Source organism: Amblyomma mixtum, chromosome 5, assembly GCF_055824585.1.
Source record: "Amblyomma mixtum isolate Tamu chromosome 5, ASM5582458v1, whole genome shotgun sequence".
NCBI lineage: Eukaryota > Metazoa > Arthropoda > Arachnida > Ixodida > Ixodidae > Amblyomma > Amblyomma mixtum.
The window spans coordinates 172,364,582-172,390,062 of record NC_143016.1 but is presented as its reverse complement, the minus strand read 5'-3'; the positions used below and the strand labels follow the sequence as shown (position 1 = coordinate 172,390,062).

The 25,481-nt window shown below is 48.2% G+C and overlaps 1 long non-coding RNA gene across 1 annotated transcript; it reads right to left on the bottom strand.

The window, feature by feature from the left end:
* Nucleotides 1-388: 388 nt before the first annotated feature.
* Nucleotides 389-1,539, bottom strand: LOC149344696 (uncharacterized). Its single transcript, XR_016282783.1, has 2 exons — nt 1,471-1,539; nt 389-686 (listed from the first exon to the last, which is right to left on the bottom strand). It is a non-coding gene; the product is annotated as an uncharacterized LOC149344696 (long non-coding RNA).
* Between the last annotated feature and the right edge of the window lie 23,942 nt (nt 1,540-25,481).

Below are 25,481 nucleotides of genomic sequence, written 5' to 3'. Positions count from 1 at the left end.
AGTTTGCATATGTATTCAACATTAAATAGCACAGTTCTGACGATTCTGTTAATGCATGACCAAGTGTGTAGGCCAGCGGCTGAACCCATCACCAGAAATCCCAGACAACAGAATCAGCACGGCTCTGTCTGCAATAGTTGACCTTCGCTCCATACCATTGTCAGTGAATCCTTTTAGAACACCTTGCGCTGCATCGTAGCTTAAATTTTTTTAGCACCAATTCGTCAAATATTACCGAACAGACACAATCACGCTAGCACCACAAGTTGATTGCTAACAAGTTGCATGGCAGTATGCCCCGATTTATTCTAGGTGTAATTCTAATGTTAGGCAGCCACCTGGCAGAATGTTTGATGAGCTAAGCTAGAAAATAAGACAAATACCGATATGCCTTTGGCCACAAAAATGCAAGTGAAATGAAATTTTTTTTATTCGTTGGGTAAACCGCCTTCCTTTGCCTTTCCCTTTCAGATTAACATGGCTTTGTAGCAGCTCAGCTTCGCCCTCTGTCACTTGAGGACGGACGGCACCAAGCACTTCGGCAACTGTGTGCATGTCTTTCACCTGTTTCTGCAGACTGGCAATAGTCTTCCTATATTTGGAGACCTGCCCCTGAAGCCGCCTGACGGTGTCTTTCCGTCGCCAAGTGCATTTCTCAGCAAGTGCAGCGGGGGTGCCCGCAGAAGCTGTAGTGAAAGAGAAAGAAAATAATGAATAACTTTAGAGTGCACTAATGGACACCTCTTTTTACCCTTCCTGCTTCAATCTGTTCTCTTGTGGAAAAATTAACATTGACATAACAGGACCAGCTGGGCAACAAAGCACACTGAATATAAGCACATGGATCTACTTTCACGGGCAGAAATTGCAAGTTATATGTGATACACTCTGCAGTTGTGAGTGCATAATACACCCAGACATTTGATTCGTCAAAAACATATAAGACTCATTACCACCTTATTTAATGAGCTACAATGCCATCCTTGATTGCCTAAGTTACAGCTCCAGTATGTGTCCTGAATCCTTTAGTGCTCTCCCTTTTAGTGTTTCTGGGCTTCGCACAGCCTTTAAGTGCACGTGCAAGCCTGTATAAAAAGAAGTGCCTCTGTGGGGGCGCGCGGGGGGGGGGGGGGGCAGGTGAAATGGCGAATGTATTTCACGAAATGTTGCTAACAGAAGGCATGCGGCAATACCAACCATGGAAATGCACACAATTTGTGCACCTGCTTTTTTACACAATTAAGAAATTCTCTTTTATTTGCCTAAGACTTCCGACATAGCTATTGCATGACATACAAATGGTACACGGATGAAACGTAAGGCATACTATGATAGAAACTAACTGGCTGTCACAGATAGTTATCTTACACAACAGATTACCTCCAGGCTAATGTGACGCCTTACTCAAGGAAGAGTGTGGGAACCTATACATGATACTCAGGAAGCATGTCGTACACGAAAAATATTTACCTCCCAAAAGAGAAAAAAAACAGTTGTTGCCCTCACTGGACGTTTGACAGGAAGGAGCACTTTCATGGCTTGCAGATTGTTCTGCAATACCAATGCACAAACGTTACACAAGCAACAAGGACTAGGTTGGCCTCTTTTCACGCAGGTGGGATTTGGCCATTGTGCCCACATTCCAGCATGTACGCTGTTAAGTTTTTCGTTGATTCATCATACAAATCCCTCAGCCTGCGATTGCTGATTCTGTCTGAACCTGCCCCCGTTTTCGTTCTCAGTATGTTTAATTCCGCCAACACCTTTCGGATGGTGATCGGCCCGTCCAGAATGAGAGACCCTACGCCTTGTACTCCGCATCGCAAGTACCTGTCCCTCACTTCAGAGATTTGTTGGTAGATAGTTCCTTCGTTATTTTATACGAGTTGCGGTAGCTGTTGACACGACTCATGCTTTCTCTTGTCCGGGTGTAAGAGGCGTCTCATCATTTGCCACGTGTTGGCTTTGCTCTTTCTGCTGTACTTCTTGTGCACCTGTCCTCCTCAGCTTCCGTTTCGTCTGCTTACACCTCTTCGGTGGCTTCGTTAACTGTTGCGAGATTTTAAGTGCCCCAACAATCTATGTCCCTAATTTAGTCTCGGGCATGAAGGTTCCCTCTGAATAGATTCCGATTTAGCGCTTCAACCTTTTTGGGTTTCGGCGCAGGCGGTCCATCTCCTACAACGATGTATTTTACGGTCACTTCCTAGGTCCTGCCCCAAGTTACACCACCTTTCCGTGAATTGGACGCTGATTATGTTAAGTCGAGTGTAGTGTACCTACTTATGCTATTACCCTGTTTTGTTGGTTTGATGGGGTCAGTAACTAAGATTAGCTCATTCTGTGGAATGCTATCTCAGAGTTCTCTGCCCTTGGTGCGCGTAATTTTGTACCCCCACGCGGTGCGATGCGCAATAAAATCTCCTACCATGACGACCGAGTTTTTCCCGCGATCTGTTTCGTTTTTCTGAATGTCCTGTCGAACCCGTAACCTTTTCTCTGTTCCGGAGAGCTGTATACACTTAAGACGTATAGGCTGTTGTCTTTCCGCATTTGTGGTATGATTTCGTTGAGAGTGTAATCCATTGGAACCTGTACAGCATTTGCCGCAGTGGGGTAACGTTCCGTTTGACGAGGGTGGAAATCTGCTTATTATTCTCTCGGGACGGGTACGTTTTGTAACCGGCAGCTTCGCGTTTTTCCTGCACTCTTGTTAGGCTGTAATTTCAGGTTTGTCTCCATTCCTGAAATTACAGCCTAACAAGAGTGCAGGAAAAACGCGAAGCTGCCGGATAGTAAAACGGTTCATTTACACAGAAAGCCAGTACAGTTCCATCCCCAGAGAGTATTGTAGTAGTTTGGCCAAAGCATTTTTCGTAGCTTGGAATTGCGCGCACATAGTTGGTGCTTTTTTTTTCAAATTCCGCCTTGAGAAGAGCGTCTCACTTCTAAAACTCTACTCTGATCGTTTCTGTTTCTTGCTTCATGAATTGCAGTAGTGTTACGTTTAGTAGTTTTATGTCCTGTTCTTGTTGGTTATTTCGTTGTTCGAATTTGGTCTCAAGATCCGACTCATTGGTTTGTTTCATTTTTAATGGGGTTCCTCAACTTTCATTACATCTAATTTGTTATTGCGCTCCCCCTGCACAGGCGTCGCTAACTGTGCCTGTTCGGATTTGTTTTCTTCGGGTTTCTTGCCTGTCGTTTCTTGCAGTTTGATGTGCTCTTCTTGCTTCTTAATATACACAGAGTCTTAATCTGCTCTGCCTGTTCTTTAATGAGCTCTTTGAGTTCTTTGTCTCGGTGTCCAGGGAAAGTTTAGCTGGCCAGCTCACTTTTGCAGCTGGCTCCTTGTGTTGCTGTTGCCAACTTGATTGTAGCCGGGTTAGGAAGAACTCAGACCGGTCCCTCGTTCTCTTACTAGATCTATCACGGGCGCGGCTGCAACCTTGAGCCTTGTTGCTTCGCTTTTTCAGCCTATAGTTTGGGGTCCCATTGGACTTTCTTAATGACGTACGGGTTCAGAAAGAGATATTTTCACCTTTTGTTTCGAGGGTAGTACTCTTTGCCGCATAGGTGGCACTCGCAAGCGCAATCTGCGATATCTCTCGCTTGTTGACGCATTTGGACGATGGATCAATAAAAACAAACCTAACAGCGTACATGAAGGAATGTTGGGACAAGGGCCAAATTCCCCCTACTTGGAAAGAGGCCAACGTAGTCCTTATTGGAAAACCAGGCAAGAAACTTAAGTCTTTAAAACCTGAGGCCCATTTCACCTACCTCATGCGTAAATAAGCTATTAGAGCTCGTCATTCAAACGAGGCTAAACATATTCCCAGACTTTGCACAGATACGCTGATCGCATTCAGGGCACATCTTTCTGGATGCGACGGGATGCTTCAACTTAAAGTGCAAATGCTAGACAACCAAACGGCCGGTACGAGAATAATAGTGGGCCACGTCTATAGACGTGGGCAGAGCTTTCGACAACGTTTACCGGGCAGTCATACTAGAACGCTTACAAAGTTATAGATAAGGGAAAGGTATACAACTACGTCAAAAACTTTCAAACAGAACAGTTCCTATTAGTCCAGGTTTGAAGGAAGGGAAATGCATAAGAATGGGCAACAAAGGTCTCCTCAAGGCTCGAGCCTGTCACCAGCACTCTTCAACATTGCAATAATTGGCCTGCCGGAGAAACTGGCCGGTATAGAAGGACTCAATCACACAATTTATACGGACGCCCTCACCTCTGGGTTACCAGAGGCAGTGACGAGCACATTGAAAGTACCCTGCAAAGAGCGATCGGGGAAATTAAGTCTCACCTAAAACAAGCAGGACTCAAATGTTCTGCCGAGTATCAGAGGCGCTCATCATCGAGCCACAAAAGAGGCAAAGAAAGCCCCATGAGCATGGTATAACGCTAACGGTAAACGAGGACAAGTACTGGGTCTTAGGATACATTCAAACGGTACGAACACCGAAATGAAACAAAAACTTGAATCGAGTGCGCGCCAGACGTGTAGGCTACTCAAAAGAATAGCAAACACGCTTGAATGAAAGAGACGTACCTCTCGAGAGTAGTCCAGTCATTCGTAATAAGCAGAATCAAATAGGCGGCACAATATCTACGGCTAGCCAAAGCCGAAAGGAACAAGATCGAAAGTATAATCAGGAAAGGCATCAAAATCACCATGAGCCTCCCCCCGTGCGCATCCACCCAAAACATTGTCATACTGGGGATTTAAAACACACTAGACGTCCTCATGTAGGCTATCAGAGTGCGCAACAGCAATGGCTCCTCTCCAGCAGATCGGGGCTAAAAATAACAGAAAAGTTAGGCTTCAAACTTCGAGCGAGGCTCAAACACACGTAGAATATTTCAACAGACTTAAGGAACAAAATAGAATCCCACCAGTACCAAGGAACGTGCACCCGGTGCACGATGAGGGTAGACTAAATGACAGAGCGGAAGCACCACAGAAAAAAAAACTAGTCATCAGACAGGACATGATGCTTGGGAATACGAATGCAAAACGGCTACCGACCACGGAGCGCGGGACACCGAGTCTCGTGCTGCAGCATCCATCCGACAGAGGAACGCTACAGCGGCTGAGAAGGTGGCCATTTCGCTGGCCCTAACTGAACAAAATGTTAGGATGATTAGAACCGATTCCAAATCAGCTATCCGAAACTACAACACGAGTAGGGTATCTGCCGAAGCAGTCAATATTATGGCTGCCGGCCAAACGCCTGCAAAGCTAATAACCTAATTTGGACTCTAGCCCACGAAGGCCTACGAGGAAACGAGATAGCTCGCGCATTGGCCCGAGGACTGAACACTGGGATCCCAGTGCAGCCTCGCCGAACAGATAGCCCCTTCAGAGGACGACAACCTGAACACGCACCAAGATAACCTTTGTAATTACAGATTAAGAAGACAGACGTTATCTCGAGCAGGCAAAGGCCTCAGCAAAAAGGAAGAGGTCCTATGGAGAATGTTACAGGCGGGGATTTTTCCCAGCCGACTAGCACACAGCAGGTGGCATCCGGCGATCCACAGGGTGCGGGCACGCCCTAGCGGAAACGATCCAGACGGGAATATGGAGTCAAGGAAGGCTTTAATGGTCAGCCAGAAAGAAGGAGACCAAGAAAGTAGTCCTTTTGGCCCTTGACACCGCTGAATTCCAAGATATCTCAGGCGGCGAAAAGGGTGAAAGTTCTTCATCGAAGTCTTGATCACCCTCCGATTCCTTGCCAGGTGCGAATAAAGGGATTTCATCGTCATGTATGATGCTTGGGTTTGCTGCCCTCTCCGAAATACTCTGGCATTCATACTAAGCTGATAAAGTAGCTCACTTATTCTGATGCCGCTGCACGTTGCAATATCGAATAAAACACAGAAAGCCCTTCGCGCCGACTGGCACAGCTATGACTACAGCCCGCGATTTCTTGCACTAACAGGTTAACATGCGTCTGAACGAAATTCAGAGAGAATAACATGTACAAAATTAGCTGCCGTAACCTTGTAGGTTGCGTAAGCCCGTATTGAGCGCGCCGCTTAGCAAGGCGCTGTTCGCGTTCTTTATCTCTCTCCGAAGCCCGTTGTCGTTTCCTGGCTTCGTCAAGTCGACGTATACTCTCTGTTTATCAGGCGGCTTAACGACTGAGCCGGCAAGCGAGCGAACGCATTTTATACCGCCCCCCTCCCCCCCCCCCAGCCGTTCTCCAACCTCCTCTCCATACTCCACAGCTGGCGAGAGCTTGGCGACGGCAGCGCATCCACTGGGCCGAGGCGCTGCTGCAGCTATAGTGCGCCGTGCCTCGCGCCTGTTGTAAACTCCTATCAGGAGTTGCGGGAGGCCCACCTCGCGAACCAATATACGCGGCTATCGCAGTCGGTTCCTGAGCGCCGCCTGCTAAACGCTTACACATCCAACACACATACATACCAGAGGGGACGGAGAACATCCCGGTGCTGTGGCGCCACATGCTCTGGATCGCTGCGCTCCCGCGTAACAGGGACATTGCTTCACATGAAGGCAGACGACAAGTGCGGTTTCGCACGCTTGAGAGACAGTATGGATCTAAAGAGGGCGTCTACTAAGGGGACATCACAGGGCCGTCGCCCACGGGATTCTACACGGCTGCCGTAGTCCACTGAGGAATGAATGTCGATGGGCTATCTTTTCGGGTCCCAAATTCAACACGAGCAGCGGAAGTTGCAATAGATCTCGCTGCCGCCGATCCAAAATCGAGAACGGTTATCGCAGACTCTCGCCGGGCCTGTGAACATTATCTTGCAGGAGAAATATCACCTCTTCCCTCCCAAATTATTAGACGGGCTTCCGCAGATCCAACTCGCACAAACGTAATCTGGGCTCCTGGCCACCAGGGTCTACGAGGCAATGAGGCCGCTGACGCGGCCGCCCGAGCGCTCACACACCGGGCTCCTCATCCTAGCTCTCCTGGCTCAGAAGCTCAGAAACCGCTTCTACAGTTCCGCGAAATCTTAATCCGTTACTGCGACATCCACAACCTCAACCCGGAGCCTGCCAAGGAGCTGAGTAAGGCGGAAGAGCGAAATCTGCGGCGCCTGCCAGACGGGAACTCTTCTCTGTCCTGCCATAGCAAAACACTTTGCTACCTTCATAGCCTACCTTCAAATGATGACATATTTCAGAGGCTTTGCGCTATATTCAGGCGACCTGAAAGGAAAGCTCTGCGCTCAAATGCCTCGATGAGGTAAGTAAAGTTTCACAGGTTCTTTCGTCTTCCTTATTGCACCAGCGGTGCCCCGCCAGAGACGGTTTGTTTCAACTGGAAGACTGAAGGTCTTCGCACCAGGGGTGCCCGTCAGAGACGGTCTTGTGTTCAGTTCACACGCAGGGATGAAAAAGGCAATAACTGAAGATTTATATACAAATATACACAGAATATACAAGTTAGATACAACGGCAGAAATATACAAAACAACAAACAGGGTGGATCTGGCTAATACTAGGGGAGGCCCCTACTCGGCGTTGCCGAAGATGCGTTGCATCTCACCTTAGCGCAGAACCCCATTTCCAGCTCCGGGGCCCGGTTTTAAAGCCCTAAAGGCCCGGCCTACATTTCGTGGCTTCCAATCATGTTACAATGTTCACATGATTGGTTTAGGGAGAGCCTGACCAGCCCTCCAGCTCCCGTAAGGTGAAGAACCCTCTCCACCACAAAATAAATACACAAATACACATTCGTGCCAGCACGTGCGCGAATCGGTACCGCGGGGCGGGGGCACACCCGAATTTCCCGGCGCGTTCGCAAGCGGCCGCGTTCCGAGAAAGGAGACGCTCCGCTTTGAGCGCCCCCAGCCGCGTTCCAATGACCCCGCGTACACTACCGACCCTTTACAAGGTACATGCATGCCGACGGGCACAACGTCACATTCGATGCTACATGGATAAACTCCGTTGGCAAAAGATGCGTGACTTTTGTTCTACGCTGGATGTGCGCAAACAAGTAACCAATATTTGGCGGATAGTTAGAGGTACGCGCACGCCACTTCAACAACTCCATCCCTTCTCTGCACTCTCCCTTCACGAACAAAAATCTATAAAAAAAGTCTCAGAATAATACTGCAGGCTACTGTCGGCAGGCTCAGGCCATTTGACACTCTCCGCAGATGGTCAAACAGGCATGCCAAAGGCGGCAGTGCCAGCTTTAGACCTGCCTTTTACAGTGGCAGAACTATCCACAGCTATCGCGGAGACAAATAGACACACGTCTCCGGGTCATGATGAGGTGACCTATGACGCCATTGCAAAGCTACCCCACACCTCCCGTCTTCGACTCCTGGAGTATTACAATTCTTCCTGGATGACTGGTGAGGTCCCCACGGAATGGAAGCTGGCGAAAATTGTGCCCGTTTTGAAACCCTGTAAGCAACCAAGAACCTACGCATTATTCCAACCCATTGCCCTACTGAGCTGCTTAGGTAAGCTCATGGAGCGCATGATCTGCAAACGCATAACTTTGTTCCTAGAAAGCCGAAATGAGTTTCCCTAAGAAATGAACGGGTTCCGTCAAAACAGGTGTGCGACTGACAATATCATCGCCCTCGTCTCATCACTTGAGGAGTGGCTTCATGCTGGGTACATTCCGACAGCCGTTTTCCTAGACATCAAGGCCGCCTTGGACTGTTTTTCACCATGCAATTCTGGCAGCCTTTGCCAGTCTTGGCCTTGGAGAAAAGCTATACAAATGAATTGGGCATTATTTAAAAGAACGGCTAATTTTTATGACCACTCCAAACGGTCCAACACGCTTTCACGGAGTGGAGAGGGGCGTACCACAGGGAGCGGTGCTGAGCCCTCTCCTGTTCAATATTGTCCTTATACACTTAAGAAGAAACCTTCCGCTGGGGGTCCGCATAACAATTTATGCTGATGATATCTGCATCTGGACAGCATCACATTCGCGCTATATTACCCAGCAACGTCTTCAGAGAGCGCTATTGCACATTTCAATGAACCTGACTTCCAGAGGTCTTCGTCTCACGCCAGAAAAGAGTGTTGCAATGGCGTTTACAAGAAAAGCGATGACCCGATATCCGCTGCTCCTAGGCCGACGATCGCTACAGTATGTACGATCTCAGCGATTCCTGGGTGTTGTAATCGACTATAATGTGTCATGGACACCTCAGATCAAAAACACTTTGCAAGAGGATCACTGCAGCATCGCAAGTGTTCAGGTTCATGGCTGGAACAAAGTGGGGTCGCAACTGCCGATCAATGCTGCTGCTTGACAAAGCCTGCGTTGAAGGAACCTCGCGCTACTGTCTACCAGTGCTTCAAAGATTACCTAGATCAAGCCATAAGACTCTCGTTGCCGCTCGGAACAACTGCCTGCGAATATGCCTTGGCCTCCCAAAGGGTTCCTCTGCATCAGGAACAGTAGCGGAGGCAGGATGTCTCCCACTAGAGATGACTGCCGCCCAGGAAACTATGCGTACACATCTCCGCCATGTCCTGCAAGGGAAGAAGCACTTGCCGCACCGTGTTCACTTAACTCACAGCAACTCTAGCTTTGGCCAGGCAGTGCAGCTCCGGCCCCTCCCTACTTTTAATCAGCCACAGAAACCTCTGGCCTTTCCTCCGTGGACACTCTTTTCTCTAAAGGTGAAGAAGTTTGTTCCAGGTGTGAATGCAAAGAGCCGCATGCCACAGGCAGCGCTTCTGCAAGCTACCCTCGCCTACTTAACGGAGGAATATAGGCAGCACACCGATATCTTCTCCGATGGTTCAACTACTAAAGAAACCTATTCTTGTGGCCTTTATGTGCCCTCAACAGGCCATGCCCTTTCTTACCGGCTGCAGCGGAGGACATCCTCTACGACAGCTGAGCTTCACGGCATTAAGGAAGCTGTTTCTTACATCCTGCGCCTAACCGCTGGCCGTTGGGTTATCTTCACCGATTCAAAAGCATCTCTGCAGATTCTGGCCAACCTGCAGAAGAAAAGGAAAACGAAACATCATTTAACTATTGCCGCAGTCCACTGCATAATGTTTCAGTGGGTACCTGCTCACTGCGGCATTCAGGCTTACACACCGGGCTCCTCATCCTAGCTCTCATGGCTCAGAAGCTCATAAACCGCTTCTGCGGTTCCGCGAAATTCTAATTTATTATTGCGACAGCCACCGTCTCTACCCGGCACCTGCCAAGGGGCTGAGTAAGGCGGAGGAGCGAACTCTGCGGCGCCTGCAGACAGGAACCCTTCTCTGTCCTGCAATAGCAAAACACTTCGATCCGAACACAGATGGGTGCTCCCCGCGCTGTGGAGAGATCTGCGATATCTTTCACATGGTGTGGGCATGTAATCAGAATCCTCACCTTCCCCCCTCCCCCACCCGAGAGGCATGGGAGACTGCCCTCCTCAACTGCTCCACACTGGAGTCCCAAAGGGCTCTGGTCTAGCGGGCGCGAGACGGGGCCTCGTCATGCGGTGTCCCGGACTAAGGATACCGACCATGCAGCAGGGTTTTTTTTTTAACCCTCAAGCTCTCTGATTAAAGCTTTTCACCATCACCATCAGGCTAATGAAATAGCAGATGAAGCGGCCCGTAAGGGCCATCAACATCGGAGATACATTCGAACTTCTTTCACGAAATCTGATGCGTCCCCATTGGCTAAAAGTTTTGCTTCCGAAGAAACGTATCGGCTCTGGACTTTGCCGACACATCAGTACCATTTTCTTCACTCAATCGACCCACATCTTAGATCAAGACTCTCACCCAGAATTCCTCGACATCTGGAAACACTTTACCATCGACTTCGTCTGAATGCTGCATATACAAACGGCTTGCGATACCGTTTTGCACAAATGAACAGTCCGCATTGTGAGAACTGTGCCTCGATAGAAGCTGTGGAACATATCTTGCTTGAGTGCCCTGCGTATGCTAACGAGCGTGCGTACTATGAACATTGCATGCAGAAGCTCTGCCCAGTGCCCCTAACAATGGACAAAGATTTAGGTCCCTTAGCCTGCTTTGGGCAACAGAGACTTTCAATGAACTTTCTATTTACATATTTAAAAGACATTGGACATCTTGATAAGCTTTAAATTCACTTGCACGTTACCTTTATGCATTCTTCATGCAGTGAACTTCGTCAGCCCAATTGTGGGACTATGCACTCCGTCATTCCATAGGTTACATCAATACTCGCCATTGCATCCTTAGTACCCATTTCCTGGCAGCATTTTGTCTTCGTTTTTTTACCTGTTCCACCCTGCTCTCCTTCTGTCTTTATCTCCCAAATTCCCCTCCCTACGCAAAGTAGCATGCCAGCGATTTTTTAATGGCAGCTAAATTCTCTGTATTTCATTAAAGAGTCTCTCTCTCTCTCTCTCTCACACACACAATGTGGAACCCATTACATGGAGGCGCGGATCACACCGACGGGGACTAAACAGTGTTCGCAGGGGCCGATCAGCCGGACAGCTTGGCCGCGCCATTGTTCACGCGGATGTCACAGCCATGGCCGCAGCCGCAGACACTATAGAGCCGGAGCACAGGCGACTACAAGCCACGTCCTTTCTTTATATAGGCAACGCCATCTACTGGAGAAGTGGAAGTGCAGAATCGGTCGCGACAGCACCCAGTTTCCACTCTCAGCTTTTATTTTACTGTATATACGGTCAGGCAGTCAGGAATACAGAAAGGTGGAGGTGGAGGAACCTGTCAGAGTTAAAGCAAACTGTATTAAACATTGAGCAGTCTGTACAACACATGTCAGATGTACACGATCAGTTACTTGAAGCATCTGCAAGGCACGAGAGGGACATTGAGGGCCTTCGAAAAAGAGTCGATGATGTCGAAAGCAGCCAAGACAAACAAGAAATTGAAAAGCTAAAACAAGAACTAAACGATCTACAACAGTATAGTAGACGCCAGAATTTGGAAATTTATGGCCTGCCCCAAACTGAAAATGAAAATCTTCTTGAGACACTCAACGACCTTGCTGGAAGGCTCGACCTGCCCCTCCTGTCCGAGAATAACATGGAAACTATCCATCGTCTCCCACCTGGCAAAGACAAAGACAAAGCGCCAGTAACCCTTATACGGTTTCATAAACTGTCTACCAAGAAGGCCTGGCTTGCAAAGCGCGACAACCTGAAAGACATTGAAGATGATATTCGATTTTTTCATAACCTGACAGCTCTGAACAAGGAACTGCTATGGCTCGCCAAAGGAAAAGCGAAGGAAGGGTGAGCTATCGTTTCGTGTGGTGCGCCGATGGCAGGGTTTTTGCTAGAAAGGAACAGAATTCCCTAGCGATAAGGATTGCCTCAGAAGATGATGTAGCTAAAATCGAGTGAACTGCTGTGAAGAGCGTTGAAAGTAGTTTCTGAAAGCTAGACCAGTCATGGCCTCTTATTTTGATGCAGACCTCTTCAATAAACTGAATGCACAAAGCCTCAAAAACAAAACCGAAGAAATCGAGGCGAATCTCGATCAATTACTGCATGGCTTTGACATTATGGGCTTCACAGAGACATGGTACAGATGAGATACGGATATCAGGCACTTTCCTGAATACAACATTTTCATGTACCGTGAGAACAAACGTGGAGGCGGTGTCGCTCTCTATATAAAGAAGAACCTAGTTTATGAAATTATTCGAGAATTCACAGTTGTAAATGAAGCATATGAATCTATTTGTATTGTCACCAACAAAGTTGCCGTTCTTTTGCTATATCGTCCACCCCACACCACGAGCAGTCAGTTTTTTGTATTTGTCGAGTCTTTCGTCGAATTTGCCGCTCTCAACAAATGGCATGTAATAATATTTGGGGATCTAAATATAGACCTCCTTGCAAACAGCAACGTAACAACAAATCTGATTGAGCTTATGTCATCTTATGGGTGCGAAAACGTCATTGACCAGCCCACAAGGGTAACTGAACACTCTGCAACATTAATTGATCTATGCTTCACTAGTTTTCATTCTCAAAATGTTGTTTCGGGAGTGTTTTCCTCTGCAATGAGTGACCATATGCCCTTTTTGCTCTATTTTCATTAAAAAAAGAAGTCTCAAAGAATGCCTACACTCGTCGGATAGTCAATCCTGAGAGAATAGGCCGCTTTTGCTCCTTGATGAGTGAAACTAATTGCGAAGAGGTGTATCACGAGACTGATCCTTCAAAAGCTTATGACATTTTCTTACAAAAAATAATTCAGAGCTACAATTGTGCATTCCCTTACGTTACCGGTAAGAAGCACAGAAAAGCTAGAAAAGAATGGATCACACCATCACTGTTCAAACGCATTAAAGAAAAAAACTGCATGTTCTCTCGTTTCCTAGAAACAAAGAGTCAGGCCGATCTAATAGAGTTTAAGAAATGTAGAAACAAGTTAAGCTTCGACCTCAAGAAGGCAAAGAACGTGTATTCTGAAAATAAAATCACCCCTATAATTAATAACTCGAAACTTCTTTGGGGAGCTGTTAACAAAATTTTAGGAAATGAACGACCGCGTATACCTACTGAGCTGGACATAAATGGAGCAGTCCACTCCGGCGTGACGCTTGCAAATCAGTTTAACACTAATTTTTTTGCTTCGAAACGGCACATGCCTCAAAATCTGCTACTTCATACATTCCGCCGGCTTATAGCGATTCTTTGTTCTTGGCGCCTAATTCATACAAAGAAATAACACAGATTGCAAGCGCCCTGAAAGACACATGTTCGCCCGGCAATGATGAAATCAGCGTCCTTCCTATCAAAGCCGCTATCTTTTATATTTCCGGCCCACTTACCTACATTTGTAACAGAATGCTAGTGACTGGTGTGTTCCCTGATACAATAAAAGTAGCACGAGTACAGCTGTATTTAAAGGTGGTCGCAAAAATGACCTCAAAAATTATAGACCAATATCGGTATTGCCCCTTTTTTCAAAAATAGCAGAGCGTGTTATCTACAAAGGATTGTATCAGTTTATTCAATCGAAAGACAATAACTAAACATCAATTTTGATTTCAGTCCGGAAAATCGACTGAATCTGCGCTACTGCCAATAAAAGAACACATCCTTGACAACTTTGAACACCGTCTTTTTACTGTGGGAATTTTTCTTGTCTTCCAAACGGCGTTTGATTCTATTAAACACCAAATCTTGCTTCAAAAGTTGACCGCATACGGCATCCGTGGGTTGCCACTTTCATTAATTGAGAGCTACCTTGCAGGCAGAGTGCAATATACACAGCTTCACGAATTCAGGTCAAGCTTGGGGGATATAAAATTTGGAGTCCCACGAGAATCAATTTTGGGTCCCTTGCTTTTTCTTTTATACATCAATGATATTGCTAATATTCCTTTTACTCCTGCCATTGCAATGTACGCCGATGACACTAACGTCTTCTTTACAGGCGCAGACCTTCACTAGATAGAGCAGCGTGCTAACATCTGGCTTAACGAGCTTCACATTTGGCTTAATGTGAATTAGATTAACTTAAACGTAAAGAAAACACAATTCATAATATTTCGTCCAAAAAACAAACCACTACTCTACGACATAAAGTTTAGCTTTAATAATAGTGAAATAATGCCTGCAAACTCATGTAAATTTCTAGGAGTCTTCTTCAGGTCTGACCTTGGTTGGTCTGGTTTGGTTTATGGGGTTTAACGTCCTAAGGCTATGAGAGACGCCGTAGTGGAGGGCACCGGGAAATTTCTACCACCTGGGGTTCTTTAACGTGCACTGACATCGCAATGTACACGGGCCTCTAGAAATTCTCCTCCAAAGAAATTCTAGCCGCCGCGGCCGGGATCGAACCCGCGTCTTTTGGGTCAGTAGCCGAGCACCATAACCGCTGAGCCACCGCGGCGGCCTTGGTTGGTCTGAGCACATAAATCATATCCGAGTGAAGTTATCTAGATCTCTTGGCATGATATACAGATTAAAAGATTTTTTGCCGTTACGTGTTAGGAAAAGAACTGTATTTTTCATTTATCCACTCTAACCTGACATACTGCCATCTAGTCTGGGGAACGTGCAACAAGGTAGACTCTGAGCGTCTTTCTTCGTTACAAAGACAAGCCTTAAAAATGATATCTTCTCATCAATCCTCATCAACAAACTCCCTGTGCACTAAGTTAAACATATTACCATTTCCACAGCTCCATAAATTTTGCTTAGCCACATTGATTTTCCGCGAAATTAAACTTGATTATGCCGCCTTTTCAAACACATACTTAAACAGAGACATAGCATACAACTTATGTACTACTTCATTGACGGGGTTAATACCGAGAACAAACTATGGTACTAAAACTATACAGAATCAGATAATCGCGTTGTGTAATGAATATCCATAAATAATTACACTTGACAAAGAAAACGTAATGATGCCACGTTTTAAAAAACAAGTAAAGCTACTTCTTCTTCCTTCAAATGTATAATAGCTTTCTCCTGATGTCCCATTGAGGTTTCCACTAATTTCTCTTGTGGTTTAGATGGCGTGATTGAAATTGATGCATTGTTGCTTTGTGAAATACTTGAGCAAAATTGTTAGTAACTGTATAACCTTCTTCACAAATAATTTTTTTTCAATGTCTTCATATGTGTACATTCTTGTGTGCATACCTGCGTAGTTAGCTATGTGATTCTCTTTGTGCCCATGTCCAACATACTTTTAGCGATTCTGTGCCAGCTCTCAGATGTGTTCGTCCGGGGTGAAGGCCTCGTCAGAAGACACAGGAGACTCCTTTTGCCTTACCTCGTGGACATATTTCACATCGCGTATTTCTGTCCGAAATAAATTGAAATTGAAATTACTTACCAACTGGCCCAAATTTCCGCCTTGATGATACAGAAAGAAAGGATTCCGAAATAAACTGTTTATTGGGGCTCACTCGAACCGAAAAAAAGAACTGAATGACGGCGGCGACGATAGGGAACACGTTTGGTCGGCAGTCATCGAACAGGAAGCCCGCTTGAGAACGAACTTTCGAGAGGTGGTGGCGGTTACACATTTATTGCCCCAAAACGGAAGGGAGTAGGTGGGGCTGGGGCGAGTCCAGGGTGGCCTCCAGTCGGTGGCGACCTCTTGAGCTCACGGGATGAGGGCCAGTTGGGTTGTGTTTCATGAACTAGCTAAAAGCCTGTCCCATTCCTCCGCTGAGGGAGCTGGCAGGAATGTCGTCGGAGGGGGTCTGCTAGCGCATTCCCATAAAATATGGTCTTGGGTGGCTTGCGTACCGTCACTTCAGTGCGGGCACGCAGGGTCATATTCACCGTTTGTGATTAGACTTAATTGGTAGGGGCTAAGAATTCACTTTGTTTGTAGACGTCTGACTTTCGTGGCTTGCGCCCTGTCCAGGTCGGGGTGAGGGGCGGGATACATGCATCTTTGTTCGCGATAAAAGGCTGTAATCTCCACGTACTAGCGAGGCGCCTCGGTGGGGGCGTCCGTTCCCGAGGTCTCTAGTCCCCCAGTTGTTTAAACCGCGGGCTAGACGGCCGACCCGCTCGTTTCTGTAGTTATCCGCCAGGGCAGGAACCCATACGAGATTGATGTGATTGAGAGTTCGGTTGCGCAGAATTCGCATTGCGAGCGCGCTTACCGAGTTTTTGCCGAAATTTGAATGGCGCTCTTAGAGAGAGAGAGAGAAAAACTTTATCATGGCAAGTGTGTTTAGACCCCCCTTGGGTCCCTGGACCACCGCACGGTCCCACTCTACGTCGTAACGTTCATGCGGTGTTTGTCCATGACGTCGGCACCCCGAAGCACCGCAGCAAGCTGCGATGGCGGGTCCGGAGACCGCTCTTAGAGTCGCTTAGAATAGTTTTGGAGCGGGAATTCACGATGGCCACTGCGATAGTTACTTCCTCTGCCTCACGTATAGAGCCAGCGTGAAAGGTTGTGGCGTTAACGAGGGCTGACTTTGGAGTGGCCATAGATGCCAGGTATGTTCCGGAAGCATTTGATGTATTGAGATGGTGGTGGCGGTGACAACATTTATTTAACCATAGGGAGAGGTGTTGGCGGTCATGACCTGAAGGGTCACGCCCTTACCACCACTAGGTGGGATGCCTAGTCAGGCACCCTATTGGCGTTTGCCGCAGCCCGGGCGCACTGCGTTAAGGCCCTTTGGGCCTCGAGGGTGCAGCAACCGGAGAGGGTCGCTGCCCAGTCCTCTCGGGTGGGGTTTGGGATAGGGGGTAGGGATGGGTTCTGCTAGCAGGCCCACACCATGTGGTATGTGTCACACACCTCCCCACAGTGTGAGCACCGCCCGTCGAATTGAGGATCGAAATACTGTAGAGTTGCTGGGCACATCATCGTGTTGGTGAGCAGGCGCAGGAGTACCCGCTCGTTGACCTTCCCCAGCCCATTGCACGGGGTGGGAAGAGTTTGGTGCGTGGATTCGTAATAATCGCATATTTCCTTAAAAGTGTAAATCGGATTGAAATCGAAGTCCTGGTCGGCGTCGGGTCCCGTGGTAAATGCCCGGAGAGAGAGCGTGCGGGCGGCGGCGTCGGCTGCCTCACTTCCGTGGACGCCTTGGTGACCTGGAGTCCAAACGAGAGATCGGTGCTTGCGATCCGAGTCTCGGCTACAGTTTTGGTAAATGCGATAAGCTAGGGAAGTAACCCACCCTTGCGTGACGTTTCGACAAGCCCCTCGCGAGTGGGTGATTATGTATTTGGAGGAGCTGTCAGAGGCTGCCAAAGCGATGGCAACCTCTTCTGCGTGAATTGCTGACTGGGCCTTGAAAGTAACTGCGTCTACTGTTTTACACTCGTGGACGACTGCGTCCGTGTACCATCCCCTGGGGTCCGGGCCGGACGCGTCCACGTAGAAGACTCCTAGTTATCTCTGAAAATGGCGGTCCAAGGCTTCCGCCCGCCGGAGAGGCCGCACTTGGAGGGCGCGTCTGCAGTGTACGGGAAGGCGGCATCTCTCCTCTGTGAATTGAGTGTGCCGGATGTGAATTCGGGCTAAAAGGCGGCGACCCGACCCTGTCTTTGTGAGACGAGTGTATTTGTTGTTGAGGTGGGCCTCCCGAAGCTCCCTAAAGGTGTGCACCATCCCCAGTGCCATGAGGCGGCTGGTAGAGGTGGAGGCCGGGGGGTCCAGCGCTCGTTTCATGATTTTGCGGAGGATGACCTCGAGTGCATCCTCCTCCTGTTTCCGCTGGTGGAGGTAGGGAGTGGAATGCATGATTCGACTGGTCACGAATGCGTTCGTCAACCGCAAGGCGTCTTTGCATCGTAACCCACAGCGCTGTTGTGTTGTGTCGCAGCGTCGCTGGTTGTGTATGAAGATTCCGAGGACTGATTTCCTTGGATTCGCGAAAGGAACCGCTTTGCAACGAGAGATTGATTTTGGTCGAGCAAGTGCGCGAGGGACGCAAATGCACGAATTCCGATTTCTGCGGGGAGCATTACAGACCCCAGTCTCGAACATAGCGGTCCACTGTGCTGGCGGCCGTTTGCAGGCGTGTCTCCATATCCCCCAGGCGTCTTTGTGTAGCCGGGATGGTGATGTCGTTGGCGTACAGCGCGTCCTGGACCCCTTCGACTGCACCCAGCAGGGCGGGTAGGCGCATCATGGCAATGTTGAATAGCAAAGGACACAGCACCGCGCCTTGTGGAGTCTCCCTCGTGCCGAGCAGGAAAGATCCGTGCTCTTCGTCGTGTATTCGGATGTAGCACAGTCAGTCCGTGAGAAATTGTTTAACGTAATTGGAGGTATTGGTGTCGCAGTGAGTTTGAATCAAATGTGTGAGTATGATCTCGTGAGTTACGCTATCAAACGCTCCTTTCAGGTCGAGCGCAAGGAGAATTTTATCGTTTTGGGGGTGTGTAATGGGGTTCAAGATTTCGCGGTCTAGTTGGAGCAGGACATCCTGTGCGGAGCGGATCTATGTGGGCGAAATCCGAACATGGTGTCCGCGAAGGTCTTGTGTTGTTCGAGGTACTCGCACAGCCGATCCCGCACCATCGTCTCCATCAATTTGCCCACACACGAGGTGAGAGAGATGAGTCGGATGTTGTCCGTGACGATCGGTTTCTCGGCCTTCGGGATGAAGGTGCCAAAGGCCGTCTTCCAGTCAATCGGAGAGCGGGGATTCCCCCGTCCAGATCGCATTGATGTATTCTAGAAGGCACTGGTACGCTGAATCAGGAAGGTTCACCAAAAGTTTGACAGTGACCTTGTCCCGGCCCGGCGTGGTGCGCCTCTTCATTTTGGCCAGACCCGCCCGCAGATCGTGGAGCTGGAAAGGCTTGTCCAACTCCGAGTTTCCCCTGCCTGCGTAGGAGTAGGCCGATCTGCGGGCGTCCTGAGTTGTGCACGGGTAGTGATCCCGGAGCGCCTGTGCCAACTGCGTTGTATTTCTTTGGAATGAGTGCATGGCCTTGTGTAGTTAGTTGCTTTTGCGTTTCTGTGAGGGTATGTGTTGGATTGATCAGGGCTCGGAAGAGCCGCCACGTGTTGCGGCTCGACATCTGCCTCGCCGTCATGTTGCAGCGGTCTACCCAGTTGGAGTCAGCGAGTTGGGCCGCGTACTGAGCTGCCTGCCGGGTGAGGTCTGCAATGCGCGTTTTGAGCTTCTTCTTGTGTTTCTGGTGCTTCCACCGGGGCGTGGGGCCTCGGCGCTCTTCCCAGAGTTGGAGGAGGCGGTTCTGCACCTCCGTGACCACCTCTGTGAGCTGTATCTGCTTCTCGTCGGAGCGAAGGTGCGATATGACTGACCGGGACCAGTTTGCGTATCGTTGCTCTTTGATGTTCACGTTGGTGTCGGATGGGAAATTTTGGCGAAAGGTGGTCCAATTGGGGACGCGTGCTAGTGTGGTAGGGCGCTTCAGGGGGCGTGTATAAACAGTGGTGTTGATGATGCAGTGGTCGCTGCCGAGAGTATCCTCGGGGTTGATCCAATCTGCGTGTACTACGTTGCGAGTGAAGGTGAGGTCCGGGCATGTGTCTCGGGTCGCCGAGTTGCCTACGCGGGTAGGAAATGCCGGGTCGGTGTGAAGGGTGAGGCCCAGTGTGGACGCCAACTCCGCCAGCATGCGTCCGCGCACTTCCTCCTTACGATATCCCCATAGCAGGCTAAGGGCGTTGAAGTCGCCTACAATCAGCAGGGGGTCGCGACCCGCCTCTTTAAGTCCACGGCTAAAGAGGTCCGCGAAGGTCACTTGCTTCATTTTCGGGGAGCAGTATACATTAAGTACGTGCAGGGTAGGATCCGATCGGCGAAGCGGAAGGATCCTTACCATGGCGAACGAGTAGAGTATCTTGAGATCGAAGTCGATTTCGTGGCTGTGTACGACTTGTGTACGAGGAGACACGACGAGGGGTCTCGCTGAAACGTCACGTAGTTAATTTCGCCACCGCTCCTGGCTCCTAGAGGGCGACCACGGCGGCTAAAGCCTCGAAAGTTTCTAGGTAGATGCGCAGGTTCACGCGTTTATGCCAAGCCTTGAAGCCTCTACAATTCCATTGCGTTACGGTTACCAATGTGTGTGTTTTCGGAGGAGCTGCGTCCACGTACACTGCTCGTGGTTCGTTCTCGTACTGCTCCTCACGGGCCTGCGCCCTTGCTTTCCTGCGGGCGTCGTGTCTGCCTGGCAGCATGTTCTCGGCTACTGGTTGAACAACTAGTCTACTGGTAATGTCGACTGATAAATTCGAGATCTGGCGTGCAAAGTAACCGCAACAGTCTTCAACAAAGTAGGACTGGTTGCGCTTGTCTGCGATCATTCGAGATAAATCTAGTCGCTTCTGCATCACAGACAAACGATAAAGTCGAGTGCCGGCGGCCCTGAGCAGGAACAAATAAACATTAGAAAGACTTACAGCATTACCCACCCCTCTTAGAGAAGCACCGTCCCGATGATTTACAACGAAACGAAATGTGGGCGAAAATAAACACCCGAACCACGCACGGGCCCCGAAACGCTCTTTGAGGTACGTGGCCTTGTCAGACAGATGTGGGCTGCATGCGTTCGCGCTGAAAACGTGGAAGACAGGCGAGAATGCAGCAGCAGGTGGCAGCGTTCATTGGGTAAGCTAACTCTCGCCATCAACCAATAGCGCTCACCTGCCAGGGAAGCTGAGTAATTCAGTCTGCTTTTAACGATGCGCTCCCCAAGTCTTGTGAGCAATGTCAGGAAACCAGTTTTCGGAACCTGGTGCAAAGACTGAGTCAATCCGGATACCCACCGTTGCTTTTAGTCTCGGTGGCTGAAAAAATGTTAAAGAAAATGCAGTGTACAGGCCCCCCCCCCCCCCCCCCCCCGCCGTCACATGCCAGGGAACGCAACAAGAAACTCGCTGTTATTCCTTACGTCTTACGTACACCAAGTTTCCCACCACCTCAATAGGATGGGACAAAAAGTAGGAGAGGACGCTGTTTTTTAAGCCCCTCACCGCCTAGACTCAGCAGGAGAGTGAACGGTTCCGGTGAAAAAGATCTCGAATGTCCTGTCAGACATCGTGACCCCTTTTAAGCTGCAGCACTGGTGTCGTGTACTCAGTCCCTTTGTCCTGCGGCAGGAAATACATCGGTCGGACTGGTCGATGCATTAATAAGAGATTGCTCGAACACAAAGCCAATAATTCCAGCAACTTAGCCGTCCACGTTCGTGACTGCAGTCCTTGTCGCCGGCGCCCTCCGATCTTTAAAAAAAAACACAATTCTCGCAAAGAGCAGCAACCAGCTTAATCGGCAAATAATTGAGGCAGGTTTCATTAACAAGCAACAAGATGTTTACGTCAGTACGCCCTCAGTAGCCCTGTTGGAAAAGGATTTTGCGTTTCTTTCCCAGTCCCTGTAATTTGGCGCCATCGTCCCTTACACGGCTCACTGTCAACCCCCCCCCCCCAGCTCTTTCGCCACTTCTCTTTTAATATTTTGGGGACACTACGTCTATTCTTTTATTTTAGCTTTCATTTCTCTCTTAGCCTTAGCCATCTTTGTACTTTTAGGTCGATTTTACGGTTTACCCTCATCCCCACTTTTTAGCCGTGTTCCTTGTCGGCTTGCATCGCATCTTTTTAGGCCGTGTTTGTTCGGTTGGCTTTCTCGCATGCTTTTAGACCATCAATTCTTCCCCCATTTCAACCACCATTTCGCTTCATTCCCTTTTATGGGCGTCTTCACACCGTCTTCTGAAATTTTAATATCTTTCGCGTCGTTGCCTTTTGCATCTTACCGTTTATATCTTTTTATCACGGTCATCACCCAGCTGCACACGACTCCCGACACGTGTAATCTCGCTTTTTCACCAAATTTTGTTATTATATATTTCACCTGCCCCCTTCACTGCCGATCTTTGCTGTTTGTGTCCTCAGGGGTGCACCTGGCACCTGGCCGACCAGAATGAGTGTACCTTTTTTATGTTTTTTTCTTGCTTCTCTACTGTGTGGGTCAATACGCGCCTGCGGGCCCAACCTGTTTTCTTTGGTTTATTGTTAGTTGCCTTGACTTCCGCATGTGCCTTACAATCACGGGTTCTGGATGCAGTATGAAACATGCTCATCGCCCTCCTTCAAAATTAAAGTTGTTAGTCTAGCGCCCTGTGTGTGTCGTCTCACCTTCGTCCCTCGTCTGTCAGCGCTGCATGTTCAGGCTGACGGGTATTTGTCGCAACCAGTGCCTTCGCTTTGGCGGACGCGGTTACTGCGACGCATGTCTTTTGTAGCAATAGCTACACTACTAGCTGCACCAGACGCTTTTCTTCAGTATGGTCGCACTTTCGCCCTGGTTGCACCTCGGGCGTGAGCGCACTGACCTTGCGCCGTTGCCTAGCAACCGCCGCGGTGGACTCCCGAACTGCACGTACAGGAAGGAAGGTTGTGGGAGTGAAAGAACAGAGAGAAAGAGGGGCCGTAATGGAGAAAATGAAAACTGCATTTGAGGAAAGGAAATTATGCAGTAACTGTCGCGCATATCTCGGTGGGTGCCCCACATCCCTGTGTAGAGGAAGGGAGTAAGTGGGAGTGAAAGAAGAAAGAGAAAGAGGGCCCGTAATGAAGAAAATGAATTTAAGGAGAGGAAATTACGCAGTAACTCTGATTCCACGCCCAGGGAAGAAGATGAAGAAGGAACGCCCAGCGAAACGCAGCGGAGAAAGACTGACTTTGCAATGGGCAACTTGCAGAATAACGAGCGCCCTCTACAATTTTCCAACCAAGAACCCTCGTACGCAGACGGCAATCTCTCATTCTTCTTCGAAAAGGGAGAGGAGAGCGGTCCCTTTCTCTGTATGGGAGGGAAATTGTTGAAAGGACACAATAGAGCCGAGGCGTGAACGGCAGTGCGGGTCGAGACAGGCAGTCGTCAAGGGAATGCATCATTGTAAACTTTGCACAGCTTTCCTTTACACTCTACCTCGAAAGCTGGCAATGTCTGGCGGGGCTTCAGGTTCACGCAGATTTGTGGGGCGCCCCGCACACCTTTTCGAAGAAGGACACAGTGCAGGGCTGCTGACTCATCTCCCCTCGCGCTAAACCCTTCATCAAGCATTGCAGGAAGCAAAAACGTGTCTGTGAACGAGGGTTCTTGGTTGGAAAACATCTTCCTGTAAGTCAGCTTTCCCGCAATTTTGCAAGTTGCCCCACTCGGAGAGTGCCACTCGCCCAGCTGTTGCTGTCGCGTCACTCCAGGTTTAACCAGAGCTAAACCACAGCCAATTTTTTTTCTTTCACTCTTTGCTGTTATATTTTTCAACTCTCCTATATCGATGTCGTGGAGCTGGAAGTAGTATGAGAATATGTCTATTTAGGGAGGTAGTGACCGCAGATCCGGATAATGAGAGGGAAATAACTAGAAGAATAAGAATGGGGTGGAGCACATATGGCTGGTTTTCTCAGATCATGAATGGCAGTTTACCAATATCCCTCAAGAGAAAAGTACCAAACAGCTGTATCTTACCGGTACTCACCTATGGGGCAGAAACATGGAAGCTAACAAGGAGGGTTCAGCTTAAGGACAACGCAACGAGCTATGGAAAGAAATATGATAGGTGTAACGTAAGAGACCGGAAACGGGCAGAGTGGGTGAGAGAACAAACGCGGGTTAATGATATCCTAGTTGAAAACAAGACGAAGAAACGGGCTTGGGCAGGGCATGTAATGCGAAGGCAAGATAACCCCTGGTCCTTAAGGGTAACGGAGTGCATTCCAAGAGAAGGCAAGCGTAGCAGAGGGCGGAAGAAAGTTAAGTTAAAAACTGTTTAGCTTTATTACTAATAATAACCTGAGTCTCATCTGCGGTGGAGACATGAATATTGATATGATTAAAAATGGTGCTACAAAAACCAATTTTGAAGTCCTGTTCAATGCTAATGGGCTTAGGAATGTAATTAACCTCCCGACAAGAGTAACTGCAAATTCACAGTCGCTCATTGACATGTTTCATACAAATGTAAGTCAAGATAAACTTAGGTCGGGAGTACTTTCTTTCGACCTCAGTGACCATTTACCGATATTCCTTTGCACTAAAGGATATGTACGGAGTGAGCTTTCAAGACCTGCACTAACAGTCCAACATATTACCGAACAAAACCTTTCGATATTTCGGAAAAAAATAGAAAAGCTATCCTGGAAGGATGTCTTAGAAAGTAACGATGTTAACGTAGCTTATGACACGTTTCTTGAAATACTGCAGCCTGTATACGCAGCTAGCTTTCCTGAAGTGCGTATTAAACAAAAGAGAAAGATTAGGAAGCCTTGGGTCACAGCTGAACTGAAAACAAGAATTCGATATAAAAATTATCTTTACAATCTCTTTATCAAAACTAAAGATCTAAATAAATATAAAGAATTTAAAGTCTATCGAAATCGTCTGAACAAGGACTTAGCAATAGCACGTCGTATACATTTTGCAAATGTTCTGGAATTTAAGCCAGGATCCACAGACGTCACATGGAAGAGATTAGCTTCGCTATTGAATTATAAGGCATCACCGAATGTGACTGAGAAACTGAATATAGAGGGTTTCGAACTAACTGGAAAACCACTTGCAGATGCGTTTAATAAATATCTTGTTAATCTTAAGGTGCAAGATACCGTTCACAACAATCTGGAAAACCTTCGATGGAATAGAGAGACAATTTTTCTGTACCCAACATGCGAGGCTGAAGTGCTCACAGTTGTAACGAGCCTAAACAACAGTAATGCCAGAGATGTCGATGGTTTTAAAACAAAACCTCTTAAATATGTTGCTGATCTCCTTGCCTCAGCTATAACACATATCTTCAACCTTGGTCTTAGCCAAGGTGTCTTTCCCCACAAAATGAAGCTTGTGCGAGTAAGTGTTGTTCATAAAAAGGGCAACAAGAATGACATGAACAACTATCGGCCTATCTCTATCTTACCTATTTTATCTAAAGCTTTCGAGAAATTGATATTGTGCAGCTTTAGCAAATTTGAAGAAAAACCTAAGATAATAACTAACTCTCAGTATGGCTTTCGGCGAGGTCTAAGTAC